The 16,730-nt window shown below is 51.7% G+C and overlaps 1 long non-coding RNA gene across 1 annotated transcript; it reads right to left on the bottom strand.

Annotated features, from left to right (window-relative positions):
• Window positions 1-879: 879 nt before the first annotated feature.
• On the bottom strand, window positions 880-14,743 carry LOC309858341. Its single transcript, XR_014308154.1, has 3 exons — window positions 14,387-14,743; window positions 1,817-1,996; window positions 880-1,278 (listed from the first exon to the last, which is right to left on the bottom strand). It is a non-coding gene; the product is annotated as an uncharacterized lncRNA (long non-coding RNA).
• Between the last annotated feature and the right edge of the window lie 1,987 nt (window positions 14,744-16,730).

The raw sequence follows: 16,730 nt of genomic DNA, 5'->3' as shown, positions 1-16,730 counted from the left end.
GCAGGTTATAAATCATCTTACCAGACCCGGACTGCTTACACTCAACATTGCACAATGGTTTCCTCACACCGTGGCTGGTGTTTACAGATGAGGAAACCCAGGCCCCCAGAGGTCAAGTGCCTTGTTGGCTGTGTGGCTCCCACATGAGTTCCTCAGGACAGTGGGATTGCAGAATGCCGGCATGGCCTCTAGTTTGCACCAGTGGGGACTTCCAGGCCAACACCTGGGAGGTCTCCTTTGGGGGCAGCAGCCTGTGTCTTAGGCTCCAAGCTGAGCCACCCCGGGCTCACCCAGGCAGCTGCAAGCTGTTCCCCTTTGCGCCCCTCCCTAGGCCACCGCTCCTCAGACTCTTGCCTTTGCCCATCTTGGACAGTGACCCTGAAGTTTTCCCAGAGGCTTGGAAGCCCCCATGCACATCGCAGCCATAAAAAACCATCCTTTGGGGGCGCCTGGGTGGCTCAGTTGGTTAAGAGACTGCCTTCGGCTTGGGTCGTGATCCCAGAATCCTGGGATCGAGCCCCACATCGGGCTCCCTGCTCAGTGTGGAGCCTGCTTCTCCCTCTCCCTCTGCTGCTCTGTCTGCCTGTGTCTCTCACTTTCTCTGTCAAATAAATAAATAAAATCTTTAAAACAAAACAAAACAAAACCATCCTTTGATTCAGGCCTCCCTTGCACCTTCCCTCCGGCTCAGAGACACAGATCCCCAGCCCCCAGTCCCCAGGCTGGGCCCCTCCGCAATGTCTTTTGGCTCTGCATTCTGACTCTTCCTCTCACATCGCAGCCTGGTCACAGACACACACTCACAAACATAAACATAGCAAACCGTGCAGGGAGGAGGCCAGCAGCATCCAGTGTCCACCCTGGTATTAAATAGGAGGTGACACTCCATTTTAATTTGCATCTCTTTTGCATATATTTGTATGGGCTGCTTTGGAAGGTCTCCATTTTCCCAAAGAACACAGAAAAGTAACGGGTTTGCAGGCCCAGGGAGCACAAAGGCCTCAGTGAGGTTCCCAAATGCCTTGGGTGGGTCTCAGGGTGTGGGTCCCGAGTTCAGGGGAGTAGAGAGAGGGCAGAGCATTGAGCTGAGGGGCGGGGGGAGACAGTGTAGAGGGAGTAGGTGGGGAAGCAGCCGTCTACAAGACCTCATAGACCTTGACTGCTTTGCTGTGGCAGGGACACCTGCCCTGTGCATCCCTCCGTGTGTGCTGCTTGGCCAGGCCCGGGGCTAGCGGGTTCTGAGTCTCCGAAAGTCCAGGTGCATGGTGAGGCCTACTCCTGGAGGCCAGATATGGTAGGTGGGAAGAAACAAGAGGATGGACCCTGAGAGAGGGGATATTTTAAGAGTCACTAAGGCAGGACCAGAGGAAAGTGGTACCCAAGGGAGTATGGCCCCAGGACTGAGGGTGTTGGGGAAGATGGGTCCTGCCTTTCAGGTGAAACAGACATTGGTGGCCTGCCACAATCTGCCCTTCTACCCTGCACATCACATGTGTTTCCCACAGAACCCCAAAACAGGTTCTAGGTGAGCCAGAGCCCTGGCCTGACTGCAACCCTGGCTGGGTGACCTTGGGTCGGCCTCTGTCCCTCCCTGGGCTTTAGGTTTCCTCTTCAGCAAATCATCCATGAGCAGATGATTTCCATGCCCCCCCCCCTCCCAAGTTATGATATTCTCTTCCACCCTGCCCCTCTCGGTTCCCTGTGGCTCAGGAAACATCTATCTCTAGGATCAAGTTCAAATCCGACGGTTCAGGATCCTTATGAATCCGGTACCATCTCAAGTAATCCGCCTCCCCTTTCCCTCTTTTCAACATACCAGCAGGCCCAGTTCCTCCAAGCCCCTTGGATGCTTGCTCCAGCCTCTTGTCCTTTCCCCCACGAAGTGCCCCCTCCTGGAACGTCCGGTCCTCCCACAGGCCAGGTTCATGGACACATGTCTTGACAGGGCATAGAAGGGCCCCGTGCATCATTGGTTGAATGTTCTGTCAATGCCATCCTGAAATTTAAAATTTTAAGCAAGGAGCCCTGAATTTTCGTTTTACACTGAGTTTCCCAGATGTGCTACCTGGTCCTGCCTTCCTGTCCTCTCACCTGCCCCCCTCTGTCACGCCTCTCTTGGGAGCCCTCTCTGACCCTGGAGAAGGTCTGGGCTGGGAGGGCTAGAACAACTGGCTCATGAGGAAGCATAGGAGATCCTTTGCACCTCACCGGGGAAGGCCTTATGTCCCCTGGGAAAATGGCTCAGTGAGGGGGAGGGAGCCTGAAGAACAGAAGGAGGCAGAGCCTCTGGCTCTGTCTGAGAAGGAAACCTGGCTTCTATTTCAGAAGGCCCTAATCTGATGGGGGAGGCCAAGCCTCTGGCTCAGGAAGACCTTAATCTCACTGGGGAGTTTGTAGTCAGGGCAGAGTGGGGGTGGGGCAAGCCCGCATTTTTGAATCTCACTTTTGTCCTCCTTTCAACCCTTGCTGGGAACAAGAGAGGAGGAGATTTGGGGTGCTTCGGGGGTAGGAAGAGGGGTACCTATCTTTTCTCTGGCCAGAGGCCCCTCCCAGGCCCCCAGGCCCCACCCTGTTGAGCTCTCTCTGCAAAGGCATCTCTCCTTGCATGTCCAAGAGAAGCCTCTACCTACATGCCCCATTGAGGGGTCTGGGGCAGCACCTTTTTGTCTGCAAACAGTCTCACTGAATGGGCTGAGTATGTCCCTTTGGCTGAAGGAGCCTGGACGGGCAGTCTTCCTGCTCCCCTTCCCTGGCCTAAGGACCTGTGGTCTGACCTCCCCAGGGCCTTATGAGTCAAGCCCCACCCCTCCCTGAAGCCGGGGGCAGGGCCAGAAGGAGCCCAATTGCTATGTATGTGGACATGGGGCCACAAGGCCCTGCAGGAGCCTGGGGTCCTCCTGAAGCCCCAGGACAGTCTTGGGCCCCAGAGACTAGAGGAGAGGAGGTGGCTGGAGCAGGCTAGACAGCCCCAGCCTACCTCTGCCTCTCCTCCCAGCACCATCTTCCACCACAACCCTGCCCACATCAGGTAGCTGCCTGCCTCTGGGCCTCTGCTCCTGGAAATACCATCCTGCTTTTCTTTGCCAGGCAACTCATCCTTGAACTTCTGATATGAGAGTCTCTTTTCCCAGGAAATCTTAGGATCCCTGATCTGCAGGACCCCCTGGTCTTCCCCATGCTGTTCTGCTGAAAGTACTTGCCTCAGTATGCTTCTAGCCTCATCTGTTGGGCTGGGAGGCGCTTCCGGAGGATGGGGCTGTGACCTTGGCAGGCCTGCAGCTGGAGTCATGCTCATGGGTGTGGCAGGGCAGCCAGCCTGGGGCAGAAGGTGAAGGGCAGGTAGGAGCTTGAGACAAGGTGGGATTTCTTCCCTTCCAACATGTGCCTTGCAGCTTCTGAACGAATGCATTGTCGGAGTGGGCATTCACAGGTGACAAAGCTGGGCCACGTCTGGGTAAGTGGCCTGCTTGAGTCACACGGTGAGAAGGTCCGCCTGCGTGGGCTGGATTTGGGCCCAGCAATGGTGGAGACCTCTGCCGTCTGGCCCAGTATGTCCTGTACCAAGGCGGGGGGCTGAGCTAACTGACCTCTCAGAGGCCTCCAGGTCATAAGCTGAGTATCCAAGGGACCACAGGCAGAGGCTCCAACCGACTCACAGCAGCCCCACTCCAAGCCTGCCACCCCCCCACCCCCGACCTGCACCCTGGCAAGACAAAAGACAAATATCTTTCCTCCCACCAGCCCAACCAGCTCCCAGTTCAGCTGCACAAACGGCCCAAACGTCTCTCTGGAACCCAAACAGGAAGCTGGGGAGAAGAGGGCCAACGGCTGGGGATCTCTGAGGCTCCTCCAGGAAACATGTGGGGAGGAGGGAGGGACAGAGACAGGCCTGCTCACCCCACCGCCTGGCTCTGGAGCCCACCACAGGCCCAGTCCTCCTGCCTCAGTGTCCTACGGGAGACACTGTGGAGAGGGTATTTTGCCCCTCTCACACCTGGGTCACTCTTTTCCTTTTTTAATAGACTTTATTTATTTCTTCATTAAAAAGATTTTATTTATTTATTTGACAGAGACATAGCGAAAGAGGGAACAGAAGCAGGGGGAGTGGGAGAGGGAGAAGCAGGCTTCCTGCTGAGCAGGGAGTCTGATGTGGGCCTCAATCCCAGGACCCCAGGATCATGACCTGAGCTGAAGGCAGATGCTTAATATCTGAGCCACCCAGATGCCCCTTACTTTTATTTTTTTAAGATTTTATTTATTTGTCAGAGAGAGAGTGAGCAAGCGTGCACAAGCAGGGGGAAGGGGCAGAGGGAGAGAGAGAGAAGCAGGTTCCCTGCTGAGCAGAGAGCCTGATGGGGGACTCGATCCCAGGACCCTGATGACCTGAGCCGAAGGCAGATGCTTAACCAACTGGGCTACACGGGTGTCCCACGGGCTTTATTTTTTAGAGCAGTTTTAGGTTCATAGCAAAATTGAGTGGTAAGTACAGACTTTTCCATCTACCCCTTCCTCCCCCACTATTAACATCTCCACCAGAGTGGTACATTTTTTTTTTTTTTTAAAGATTTTATTTGTTTATTTGACAGAGAGACAGAGAGCACAAGTAGGCAGAGTGGCAGGCAGAGGCAGAGGGAGAAGCCGGCTCTCCGCTGAGCAGGGAGCCCAACTTGGGGCTGGAGCCTGACTTAGGGCTTGATCCCCTGAGCCACCCAGGCATCCTTGAGTGGTACATTTGTCACAAGGAAAGAGCCTACACTGATACATCGTTATTAACGTGGGTCCATAGTTCATAGGAGTGCTCATTCTTGGTGTTGTATATTCTGCCCCTCTAGCCTCCCTCTGCCCGCCAATCCTCCGTGCTCTGCCCATTCATCCTTCTGTCTTCCTTGTACCCAGGCAACCACAGATTTTTTTTTTTTAACCGTTGCCATAATTTTGCCTTTTCCAGAATGTCAAATGGTTGGAATTAAATGGTATGTGGGCTTTTCACACACTCTTCTGTCTTTGCATCCATGTCTTTTCATGGCTTGAGAGATTTTTCTTTTAAGCACTATGTCATTGTCTAGATGTGCCACAGCTTACTTCCCCATTCACCTACTGAAGGACATCACGGTTGCTTCCAAGCTACGGCAAGCTGCAGTAAACATCCATGTGCAGCTTTTTGTGCAGACAGAAGTTTTCAATTCCTTTGGGTAAATACCAAGGAATGCAACTGCTAGATCATAAACAGTATGTTTGTTTAGTTTCGTAAAAAGCGGCCAAACTGCGTTCCAAAGTAGCTGTACCATTTTGCATTCCCACCAGCAATGAATGAGAGTTATTGTTTCTCTGTATCCTCGCCAGCATTTGGTGTTGTCAGTATTTTGGATTTTCTCCATTCTAACAGGTGTGCGGTGGTATCTCGTTGTTTAAATCCACAATTCCCTCCTAACATATGATGTTGAGATGGGTCACTTGAAAGACAGGTCTTTCTTTAAATAATCCTGAGATCATATTAAATTCCTTTTTTCCCTTTTTTTCAGCTCATCCTAAAGGGTTGAGCACCCAGGACTGGAGATAGGCCTTAATCTCAGGCTCTGTTATGTCACTAGCTTGCCATCGGCCTTGGCAAGTCACTTAACCAACCTGGACCTCAGTTTCTCAGGCTATGAAATGGAGCTCACGGCATTCTTCCCACTTGAGGGAGGTATGGGCCAGGGGTGGGGGGAGGGTCTCTGCCCTCTAGGATGTGGGTAATGGCTTGGCATGGCAGTCAGTGGTGAGTAAAGCCAGGTGCTGAGCCAGCTGTGATTGCAAAGTAGGGAGCAGAGAGCTCCTGGCCACAGATCACACTGCACTCCCAACTTTGGGATGGGGTGGGGGTGGGGGAACTAGGACCAGAGGTTCAGAAAGTAGGACAGGCTGTGGTGCCTCATGCAAATTGCAGGCAAAACCCAGACAAACAGACAAAGGTCCTGGTTCTTGTCCCCACAGAAAAGGATTTTTTGCACTTGAAAGCAATAGCTCAAACAACAGGAGAGAGGGCTCCAAAGCATCAACTGCTGGCCTGGGCCCCTCAAAGTCCTCCTGAGCCAGCTGGAAGTGGAAAGGGAGAGTCGGTAAGCAGAGTCCCCTCCCACCCTCCTCTTTCTGGGGTCCATGGGCCCTTCAGCCTCTTGCTCCCAGCCAGGCCCTGCCCTCCACAGCCAAGACCCCATACAACACTACCCCCTCCCAACTCTCAGTGTATATATATATACAATATATATATATACAGTGTATATATATATACAATATATATATATACAATTATATATATATATAATTTTTTTTTTAAGATTTTATTTATCTATTTGACAGACATAGATCACAAGCAGGCAGAGGCAGGCAGAGAGAGAGGAGGAAGCAGGCTCGATCCCAGGACCCTGAGATGATCATGACCTGAGCCGAAGACAGAGGCTTAACCCCCTGAGCCACCCAGGCGCCCCAGTATATATATATTTTTGACACTCCAGACAAAGAGCAGAATGGTTCATATCCCAAGTGCTCTGATCACATCTGTTGGATTAAAAAACTAATTTAAAAAATGAATAACATATGCATGTGGTGGGTAAGTCAAACAAAGGAGAAACATTTATTTTATTTTTTTTTTTTTAAGATTTTATCCATTTATTTGACAGAAGGAGAGAGATCACGAGTAGGCAGAGAGGCAGACAGAGAGAGGGGAAGGGAAGCAGGCTCCCTGCTGAGCAGAGAGCCCGATGTGGGGCTCGATCCCAGGACCCTGGGATCACGACCTGAGCCACCCAGGCGCCCCAAGGAGAAACATTTAAAATAAAACACGCCCTCCCTTCATCCTCTCCCCAGCCTCTGTCTGAAAGCAACCAGGTAACAGACAAAAAGGTTTCGTCCACTCTAGCACGCATAAGCAGGTGTGTCTGTTAAAGGGAATGTGCAGGAAAGAAGGCTGAACTGTCACGTGGATCTTCCCTTGCTCTTTTAACTTAAGTTCACAGCTCAATATCTCTGATCAACATGCGTGGCCCCGGCCCATTCTTGGGCCATGTGTAACATACCACCTCATAGAAGCGTGGGGTGGGGGGCAGTTTTCTCTGAATAGGCCTCTACGCAGTGTCCAGTCTCTTGTTAGCGCATCTGAAATGTTCACTCACCTCTTTTCTAATCACCCCTGGGCCAGAACCTCTGTTCCCCATCTCAGAACCCAGAATTCAGAGTTGCAATGAGCCCAACACAGGCAGAGAAGCTCCTGGAGGCAGAGAGGCCGGATGGCCCTGGGTGAGGCATCTGCTTTCTCTGAAACTCAATTTTTGTCTCTTTAACATGGGGCGGACCCTCTCTTAAGGTGGAGGTGGAGATTTTTAAAAGGTGGCACGGTCTGAAGAATGGGCCTCCTATAGGCCCTGCTGGAAAATGGATGCTATTTGATGAGACAAAACTTCCCTGGGACCTTCAGGGGACAGGAGAATAATAGATGAGGAAACAGAGGCACAGAGGGATTGAGGAACTTGCCCCAGGTCACACAGCTGGTAAGAGGGAAAACTGGGCTGGCATGAGTCAGTCGGGCTCCAGAAGCTGTGCCCGGAAATAGCGGGTGAACAGCGATTTGCTTCTGGAGGGCATGACCATGATGGAGTGTCCGTGGGTCACCCACCTCCATCCCAGGCCAGGGCGGGGGGGTCTCAAGACCCTCGGCATTCCTCCTCCTCCATGGTGCCCCAGTGCCAGGGGGACTCTCTGTGGACTTGCTAGAAGGAGTGACCACAGGAAGACTTGTAGGGACAGTTCCCAAGGAGGGCCCAGAGGAGGCCCTGATATTATTTAGCATCATTGTGTGCCAGGTGTGGTATATTTTATGCATTTAATTCTCATACAACGGACAACTTTACTGCTGGGCCATGGACATCCTGTCCCCCAAGGGTGGGTGACTGCATGGTCCCAGCATTCTAGGGGAACAGACGGAAGCAGGAGAGGAGATCCTGGGTCCTTGGGCCCTCAAGGGCCAGGGCGAGTGGGCAGGGGGCTTCTGCTGTGGGGTGGGGGAGTGGGGGGGGCCAGCCGTCAGCCCCTCGCCTTCACTTGGGCTCCCCCTTCCTTCCTGCTGCCCTGCCCTGTCTTTCACTTCGGCCAGTATCATCACTGTCTCCTGAGTCATCTTTGCTTTCTAGCTTTCTGGTTTTTACTCACCTGGTGCCCTGGTGTGAGTTTCTACCTTAGTGAAGATAATTTTCTCTCTCCCCTCCCTTCAGGGCATTCACAAGGACACACAGCTGGCTTGGTGACAACTTTTCCAAAGGGTTCTTAGGGAAGGACCCCAAGGTCAGCAGGGCCCTGAACCTCCCAGCCCACTGGAAGCCCACTGGAAACCTCCAGCCCACTGGAGCCTTGGCCGTAGGGTCTGAGTCAGAAGCTGGCTTTCCGGGAGCTGACCAGCCCACCCAGGTTACAAGCTCCCTCCTCCAACCGAGTGCTCTCCTGCCACAGACCTGGCTGGGTTGATCTTGGAGCAAAAGGCCCTGAAGGTCAAAAGACAAAGATACAGGCCTTATCTCGTGTGCCTGGGCAAAGTCAGTGGTATCAGGAACCCCGGCCTCCCAAGACTCACTGAGACCATCCATACCTGCTTCTGCCATGACTCCTGCCCACATTTCCCAAAGGGCCTGAAGCTCAATTGAGTCAGGATGGGAGGATGACCCATTCTAGTGGCCCCTTGCCCAGTTAGAGCCAGGCTCCGTCTCTACCACCAGAGAAAAATTCAGCACAGACAGAGCCTTACGGAGGCCCAGGTCAAAATCACCTCCAAGTAACTGCAGCCTGTGCCCATGGCATCTTCCTCCTTTAAGGGTTAGTGTTGGTCTGAAGTCCACCTCTTCCTGGAAGCCCTCCTTGGTTAACCTCTTCCCTCATTGGAGTGGAAAAATGAGAATGCACATTTTTCCTAGAGGACACCGCCCTTGAGCTGAAATTTCTTTAAAGTCTAGAAAGATGGGTTGCCTGGGTGGCTCAATCACTGTGTGTCTGCCTTCTGCTCGGGTCATCGTCGGGGAGTCCTGGGATAGAGCTCCACATCAGGCTCCCTGCTGAGCCTGCTTCTCCCTCTCACACTCCCCCTGCTTCTGGTTCCCTCTCTTGCTATCTCTCTCTGTCAAGTAAATAAATGAAATCTTTAAAAAAAAAAAAAAAAAAAAGTCCAGAAAGATCTCTTCACAACCTCTCCCCACACAGACCTGGATGAAAAATGCTGGTCTGTCTCTTCAATGGGTCTGGGCCAGGAATCTTTTTTTTTTTTTTTTTTTCATTTGCAATCCAGCCCCTCCAATATCTGAGCAAAGCTGTCTCTCTGGGCTTCAGTTCCTCACCCACCTGTACAATGGGGGGAAGAAGCTTGCCCCTGCAGTACTGGCAGCTGGTGTCTGCAGACCACTAAACACAGGTCAGGCGCAGAGCGAGGCCCCCCAGCACGTACAAGCTTGCAGGTGGGACAGCACCACATGTAATCCTCTCTGTAACCTTGCATGAAAGCATGATGGCCGTTCCTGTTCTTCAGATGAGAAAAGTGGGGCTTACGAGGGTTCGTGCATTGTGTAAAGTCACAGGTTTGTGTGATTCCAGAAAAACCCTGCTCTGAACATATCAGGCCCCATAGTTCCGAGGAAAAGATTCCATTCCGTTCGTTCTATGCAGCCAGTTACTCAGTCAGCAAGCAGTTAAAGACACTGGTGACATGGCAGCCACAGAGGAAAGCCCCAGTCTTTATTTGAGCATCTTGTGGGTGCCCAGCCGGCTTTCTGCTGGGGGAGGTAGGAGGCAGAACAGGTTCCCACATGACGTTGGTCAGATGCCACCTTCTAGGGCTGATGTGAGGGTGACCTCGTCATAACAAGGGCACCTTAAGGGACTAGGTTTGGCAGAGAATGTGCCGCACAAATTGTGACCATTAATATTAAAGTGAACAGCCAGAGAACAATGTGGGGATGGCTGTGCATGGCCGGATCTCAGGTTGTATGTCCAGAGGCACCTCAGGATCTCAGAGCAGGAAGAGAGGACCATGGCCGGTAGCAGGCAGGGAAGGCTTCCTGGAAGAGGGGGCCTTGGTGTGGCAGAAGGGCTGAGCTGCTGGGACCCAGCTGGAAGGCAGGTGTCTGGCCTGGGTGAGGTGTTGAAGGCAGGGAGAGATGCATCTTTGTGTGTATGTGAGAGACAGACAGCAGAGACGGCTGGCTCAGAGGACAGAGTGTGAGCATGCACGTGAGTGGTGAGTCTGCTGGTGAGTCTGCACTGGCTCACTGCAGGGCAAGGGGCTCTACTGCCGGGGAGAGGCCTCTGGGACGTGGGGAGCCTCCAAAGGCCTTAAAGAGAAAGCAACTCTGGGGGTAAGGAAGGCAGCATGCCTCATTTGTGGGGGACGCATGGCCTGTGACAGACCCAGGACAGACCCCTGGTCTGGGCTCCTCAGCCTCCATTATCACCCCCTCCTAGGCCAGCCCCCAGGGCTACGGCAGCATGGATGGAGGGCAGGAAGAACCATTCTGTCAGGGCCTGTTTGTGGCAGGCGAGGGAAAGGCCCAGAATGGTGTTTACATTTTCCCTCCTTTCCTTCTGGTGGCCTGGCCTGCCGGCGGTTATACCACTGCGGTTTGTTGGCCCCAGGGAGGGCCTCCATTACATAACACCTCACACAACTGCCCCTAAAACACACACTCACACTGGCACGGAGTGAGGCATGCACACACACTCACCCACACGCTCTCGAAGAGACATACCTGCAGTCTCACACCCTCAGCTGGCAAGACTGTTGTTTTGGGGCACTTTTTGCTGTCTCCACCAACAAACCTGCCAGTGGGGCCTCCCCCCATCCCTGGTTTAAGGGGAGAGTTTTCCCAGCTCCTGGCGCTCAAGCCCCAGTGGGACTGACCCAGGCCTGCTCCGAGGCTCCTGGGAGCAGGGAAGCTTCAGTCTTTAGCATCAGCCCCAGAGCGGGACCAGTCACAGGTTGCCCTCTAAGAGCCTGGAGGTGTGGGGAGATGGGGAGACAGAGAGAAACCGGACCCCAGCGGCAGCCTCTGTTATGGAGAACTCCAGAAATCTGGAACAGGCACACTGGGAGCAAAGGGGTGGAAATGGCCTCCGAGGCATAGCGTGATGGGAGATCAACTCAGCTGTGCTGCCCTTCGGGGTTCATCTGATGGAAATACTCACACAAGGGTCTGAGTAGAAGGAGGTTTGTGCTGCCATCGTCCACAGAACTGCACTCATGTGGAATCTTGGCGGCCATCACTAGGGCCCTCGTGCCATGGAGGACCGTGTCACCATGGAGAGAAGATGTTGGCCCACTGAGTGTGGAGAGTGGGCCAATGGATAGGAGGCCCAGCAAGACCTGATTCTGGGAACTGACACAATGCATGAACGTGTGAGTCAGTATTTATAGCTATAAGCTCACAATCCAGTCTCTGGAGCTCCTCACGCAAAGACCTTACAGAGTAGTCAGCTGTGCTGAGGGGGACTGACGAGGAAGGTGAGAAGGGACTTTTCCAGATGCCAAAAGGGCTGGGGCACCCGTGGGGAAGGAGTGGGAGTGGAGTGGCATCACGGCCCCACCATTCAGGAGCTGGTTGACCTTGAGCGATGGTCTCCATTTCCCAGAGCTGTGTTTTTCTCATCTGTCAAGTGGGAGAGAACAGCGCCACTCTCACAGGGGCCTCTGCCTGTGCCGCAGTTACTGAGGCCTTTCTAGAAGCCAGGCTGGAACATGCAACGAGGAACATGATGACACTCGCGCTCCGAAGGAACTTCCAGGCTAGAGAGCCCACAGGGCCCTAACCAGCTGGTGTGGGACAGTATGCTCTGTAATCCAGCAAAGGTTTTTTCAGGGCCCCGAGGAGCTGGGATGGATGGTGGAGGGGCCAGATCTGAGGCTGAGACTTGGGGGAGGCAGAGGAAGTCGAGGGACCTTGCAGTGTTTTCCAGGCAGCCAGACAGCAGCATGGGGAGAGGGGAGGCCCATTAGCAATCATCAGCCACCAGCACTCACCAGCAGGTGAGGGAGACCCAGGGCAGGTGAGGGGCAGCCAGCGTCAAGGCAGAGACTCACAAAGCGCGTTTGGAAGCCTGGATTTGAACTGGGGGTGAGGGTGCCCTGCAGGGACTTGGGGCAGGAGGGGCACAACTGCCTGATTTATTTTTTTTAAAAAGATTTTATTTATTTATTTGAGAGAGAGAGAGAGAGAGCAAGCCCAAGCAGGGGGAGTGGAAGAGGGAGAAGCAGACTCTCTGCTGAGCAGAGAGCCTAATATGGGGCTCGATCCCAGGACCCAGGGATCATGATCTGAGCTGAAGGCAGATGCTTAACTGACTGAGCCACCCAGGCGTCCCTATTTTATTTTTAAATATTTATTGAGGGAAAGAGAGAGAGGAGCAGAGGAGAGGGAGAGACTCTCAAGTGGACTCTGTTGAGCAGGGAGCCCAATGTGGGGCTCAATCCCATGACCCCTGAGATCATGACCCGAGCCAAAACCAAGAGTCAGATGCTTAACTGACTGAGCCACCCAGGCTACGTGTTTGAGAAGCTGACTCAGAACAATGAATGGTGGCTAGGAGGAGGAGCAGTGGGGGTGGGCGGGGCAGGGTGGGGGTGGGGGGATGCTCCAGCTTCATCGCTGTCCAGGCGAGAGGAGGAGCCTGAGCTGCCAAGGCAGTAAAGATAAGAGAGAGGGGTCAGTGTCTGGCTCTGGTGAGAAAGCAGAGTCATGAGCTTCAAGCAACCAATGAGGAAAGGGGTGGAGGGAACTAGAGAAAGACCCCAGCAGGACACTAAGTTCTGGCATCAGTGACTGGATGGATGTGGTGTCACCCCTGTGGAGACAGGGACCACTGGAGGGGTCCATGTCCCTGGGGTGTCTGAGAGGAGGCATGTGCCAGGCTGTAAGGGAGGGCTGTGAGATGCCACACGCAGCGAGTGGTCCCTTCGTTTCTTCTCCACTGGCACAGGTAGTCTACTGGACAGAGAGGTAGTTTTAGAATATTCTGGACTCTTGGCTGACGGAGAGCTCTCAAGGGCATCATGGGTATGTTCCAGGACTGGCTTTGGAAAAGCCTGTGGCTGTCGGGCACTTGAAATGTGACTAGTTGACTGAGGAAGTGAGCTTTAAATTTTCATTAATGTATAGAAATTAAATTTAAGTAGTCATATGTGGCTAGTGCCTGCCATTTTGGACAGGACAGATGTATCTAGAATTTCTGAAGAAAGGCAGTTACCGCTCTTATCTTAAGGCTTGTGTGGTTGGGAGAGTTTGGCAGAGGCATACTAAGGGGCCTTCCTGAACCCCCCCTCAGATTTGGTGCCTATTGTTTAAGTGTGGAAAAAACTAAGAGATTCAGTAACAATTTGTTACATTGCATTTATGTAGGTATGTATGTATATAGTATGTATGTATTCAATTGGGTATCAGAAGTCTAGTTGACACACAATGCTACATTAGTTTCAGGTGTACAACATAGTGATCTCTGTATGTTATACTCTGCTTACAAGTGTAACTACCGTATGTCACCACAAGACATAGTTACGATACTGTTGACTATATTCCCTTTTATACCCTGACGTATTCATTCCATAACTGGAAGCTTGTACCTCTCGCCCCTGTTCACCCATTTTGCTCACCTCGCCACCCCCCCTCCCTGACATCGCATTTTTGGTGTGCCAGGCTCTCTTCTCACTACAGGAGCCGACTCACGTAAGCTTCATGAGAGCCCTGGGAAATAGGCCCGATATTTTGTAAACGATGACATCAAGCACAGAGAGCCTTGGCAGCCGGCTCCTGGTCTCACAGTGGGCAGCAGCAAAGCTTGGCTTTGAACCAGGCAGCCTGGATTGGGGACCACTCTGCTCGTTGTCACAGTTTCACTGGGGGGACCCTGAACCAGGCCCTCTCCTAGACACTTTACATGTGGAATCGTATTTGACGCTTGCCCAGGCTTTGCGCCGCAGGATTGTGCCATCATCCCCATTTCACAGATGAGGTGACTGAGGCTCAGAGGTCTGCTCAGGATTCCACAGGGAGGGAGTGGCAGTGGGATGAAGTTTGAAGGGAGGTCTGTGGGAGCCTCTGCTTGTAACCCCATGTCACTAGACCCCTCGCAGAGTGGTGGTGACAGTTGCCTGGAGCCCTCCCTTGTCCTAGCCCCTGAGGCAGCTCTGGGCTCACAGGGCTGTGCTTTGTAAGCTCTTGGCCACGGCCACCCCATGGATCCTCAGGCCTTCCCTGAGAGCTGGAGGGACAGAACATCCAGAAACCAGCTGCTCCCAGCCTCTCAGCCCAGAGCGATTTAGGTCTGCTTTGATGAGAGTTGATATTTACATTTTTACCAACAGCCCTACTGGTACAGAACATACCTAGGGAGGACAGTGTCCTGGGTGGTTTCTTTATCCAGGGTTCTTGTGGAAAGCCAGAAATTGGAAAGTCTCCAGAGGGGTCCCCCACCTGTAAGCCTTAGTTTTCTCATCTGTGGAATGAAAGGGATACACTAAGTCATGAGTAGGTTTTTTTTTTAAGGTTTTATTTATTTATTTGACAGAGATCACAGGTAGGCAGAGAGGCAGGCAGAGAGAGAGGAAGGGAAGCAGGCTCCCTGCTGAGCAGAGAGCTGGATGGATGGATGGATGGATGGATGGATGTGGGGCTAGATCCCAGAACCCTGGGATCAGGACTTCAGCCTAAGGCAGAGGCTTTAACCCACTGAGCCACCCAGGTGCCCCTAAGTCATGAGTTTTTAAATCTTTTTAGCATTATAAATGTTTTTGTAAGTTATATATATATATTTTTTTTTCCCAGTCTACTTTCCACGCAAGGGAAATCCTTTAAAAATGTGGATGTGGTTGGGGCACCCGATAGGCTCAGTTGGTAAAGCATGTGACTCTTGATTTTGGGGTTGTGAGTTTAAGCCCCACATTTGATGTAGAGATTATAAATGAGTGAACTTAAAAAAAATGTGAATGTGGTTCTCTTACTCCCTAGCTTAAAATCCTTCAGGGTTTCCCCTGCTCTGGGGACAATGTCTGCCCTCATGAAGCTTAGAGTCAGAAAAGGAAGGACAGTATGTTCATAAACAATGGCATTTAAAGTATATCAAAGGATGACAAATGCTAGGGAAAATATAAAACCAGATGAGAGGGAAGGAATGCCAGATGGGCTGTTGTTTTAGGGTGGTCTGGGCAGCCCTCTGAAAAGGTGACGGCAGAAAACTGAAGGAAATGTGTTATGTGGAAGAGCATGGGTGGAGGGAACAGCAAGTGCAAAGGCCCTGAGACAGAGAGCAGGCGCAGCATGATTGAGGACCAGCCAGGAGGCTTGTGTGGTTGGTGCAGGATGAGGGTAAGGGAGAGCATAAACCAGAAAGTAAAGGGGTCAGGGAAGGGAGCTGGTGGGGAGGGATGGATAATGGAGGACCTTGTAGGCCTCCTTGAGATTGAGATTTTATTCTGAGTGCGGATTTTGAGCTGAAGGGTGACTTGAACTAACAGTGTTTTAAAAGCACAGGTGAGGCAGGATACAGTCTTCTTGGAAATACGGGTTCATAGGCAGTATGAGAAAAGACGGGTAGAGAGGAGTCAGAGAAGTAGCCCCAGGTGATTTGAAGGAGTAACAGTTTAGATTCTTTAGAATTCTGCTCCAGCCTTCCCAGTTTCAGGCATATGACGATTCCTCTGAGCTCAGTTTTCTCCTCTGCGAAATGGGAATAGTAACAGTACCTCGTCTTGGGTAGATATAAAGGACTGTCTTTAACATATGTAAAGCTTTAGTATATGACAGAAGCTCCATAAATAGTAACTACTAGAATCTTTAAGGCATTCCTACCAGGAGACCTGTGGGCCGGGCCTGAGAAGGGGAGGAGGCAAAACAGAAGGTGATAAAGCATGATGGTAATACGGTGGCCCCCCTCTTATTGCAGGGGATATGTTCCAAGACCCTCAGAGATGTCTGAAACCACAAATCATACCCTGCATATACTATGTTTTTTCCTATTTATACATACATATGATAAAGTTTCACTTATGAATTAGGCACACTAAGAGATGAACAATAACTAATAGTAAGATAGAACAATTATAACACTAAACTGTAATAAAAGTTACATGAACGTGGTCTCTCAAAATATCCTCCTATACTGTACTCAGCCTTGTGATGGGAGATGATAAAACATCCCCGTAATGAGATGAATGGAAGTGAATGATACAGGCATTGTGAAGTGCATTAGGATAATATGAGAAAACACGAGTGTAGAAATCATTGAACCAAAAATATGTTGTCCTAATAGAGGAATTGGTGGGAAGCAGAAAGCAGGCAAGATCTTCTGAGGGCTGAGCCCACTGCCCCAGCCCCAGCCTGTGCCACCTCCCTCTGTTCTCTACCCCCTAGAACCATATCCTTCTTTCCTTCCCTCTCTGGAACAATGTTCCCTCTAACCACAGGGCCTTTGCACTAACTCCTTTTACTTGGAAACTCTTTCACTGGCCCCCTTTACCTTATTAAGTGTTACTTACCCTTTGCCCTTCTTACATTTGTAAGGGCTTCCTGGACCCTAGGTGAGGTTGGTTTCCCTGATTGAGGCTTTCTTCCTGTCCTTTCCTTTTGCAGCCTCGATTTCAGCTTGTGGGTATACATTTTCTAAAAGCAAAGATATCATTCACATACACTAAAGCTCACGAGTTTAAATATACACCCACACAAATTTTAATA

Source organism: Mustela nivalis, assembly GCF_964662115.1.
Source record: "Mustela nivalis genome assembly, contig: HAP1_SCAFFOLD_2213, whole genome shotgun sequence".
Lineage (NCBI taxonomy): Eukaryota > Metazoa > Chordata > Mammalia > Carnivora > Mustelidae > Mustela > Mustela nivalis.
This window is presented reverse-complemented; position numbering and strand designations above follow the sequence as displayed.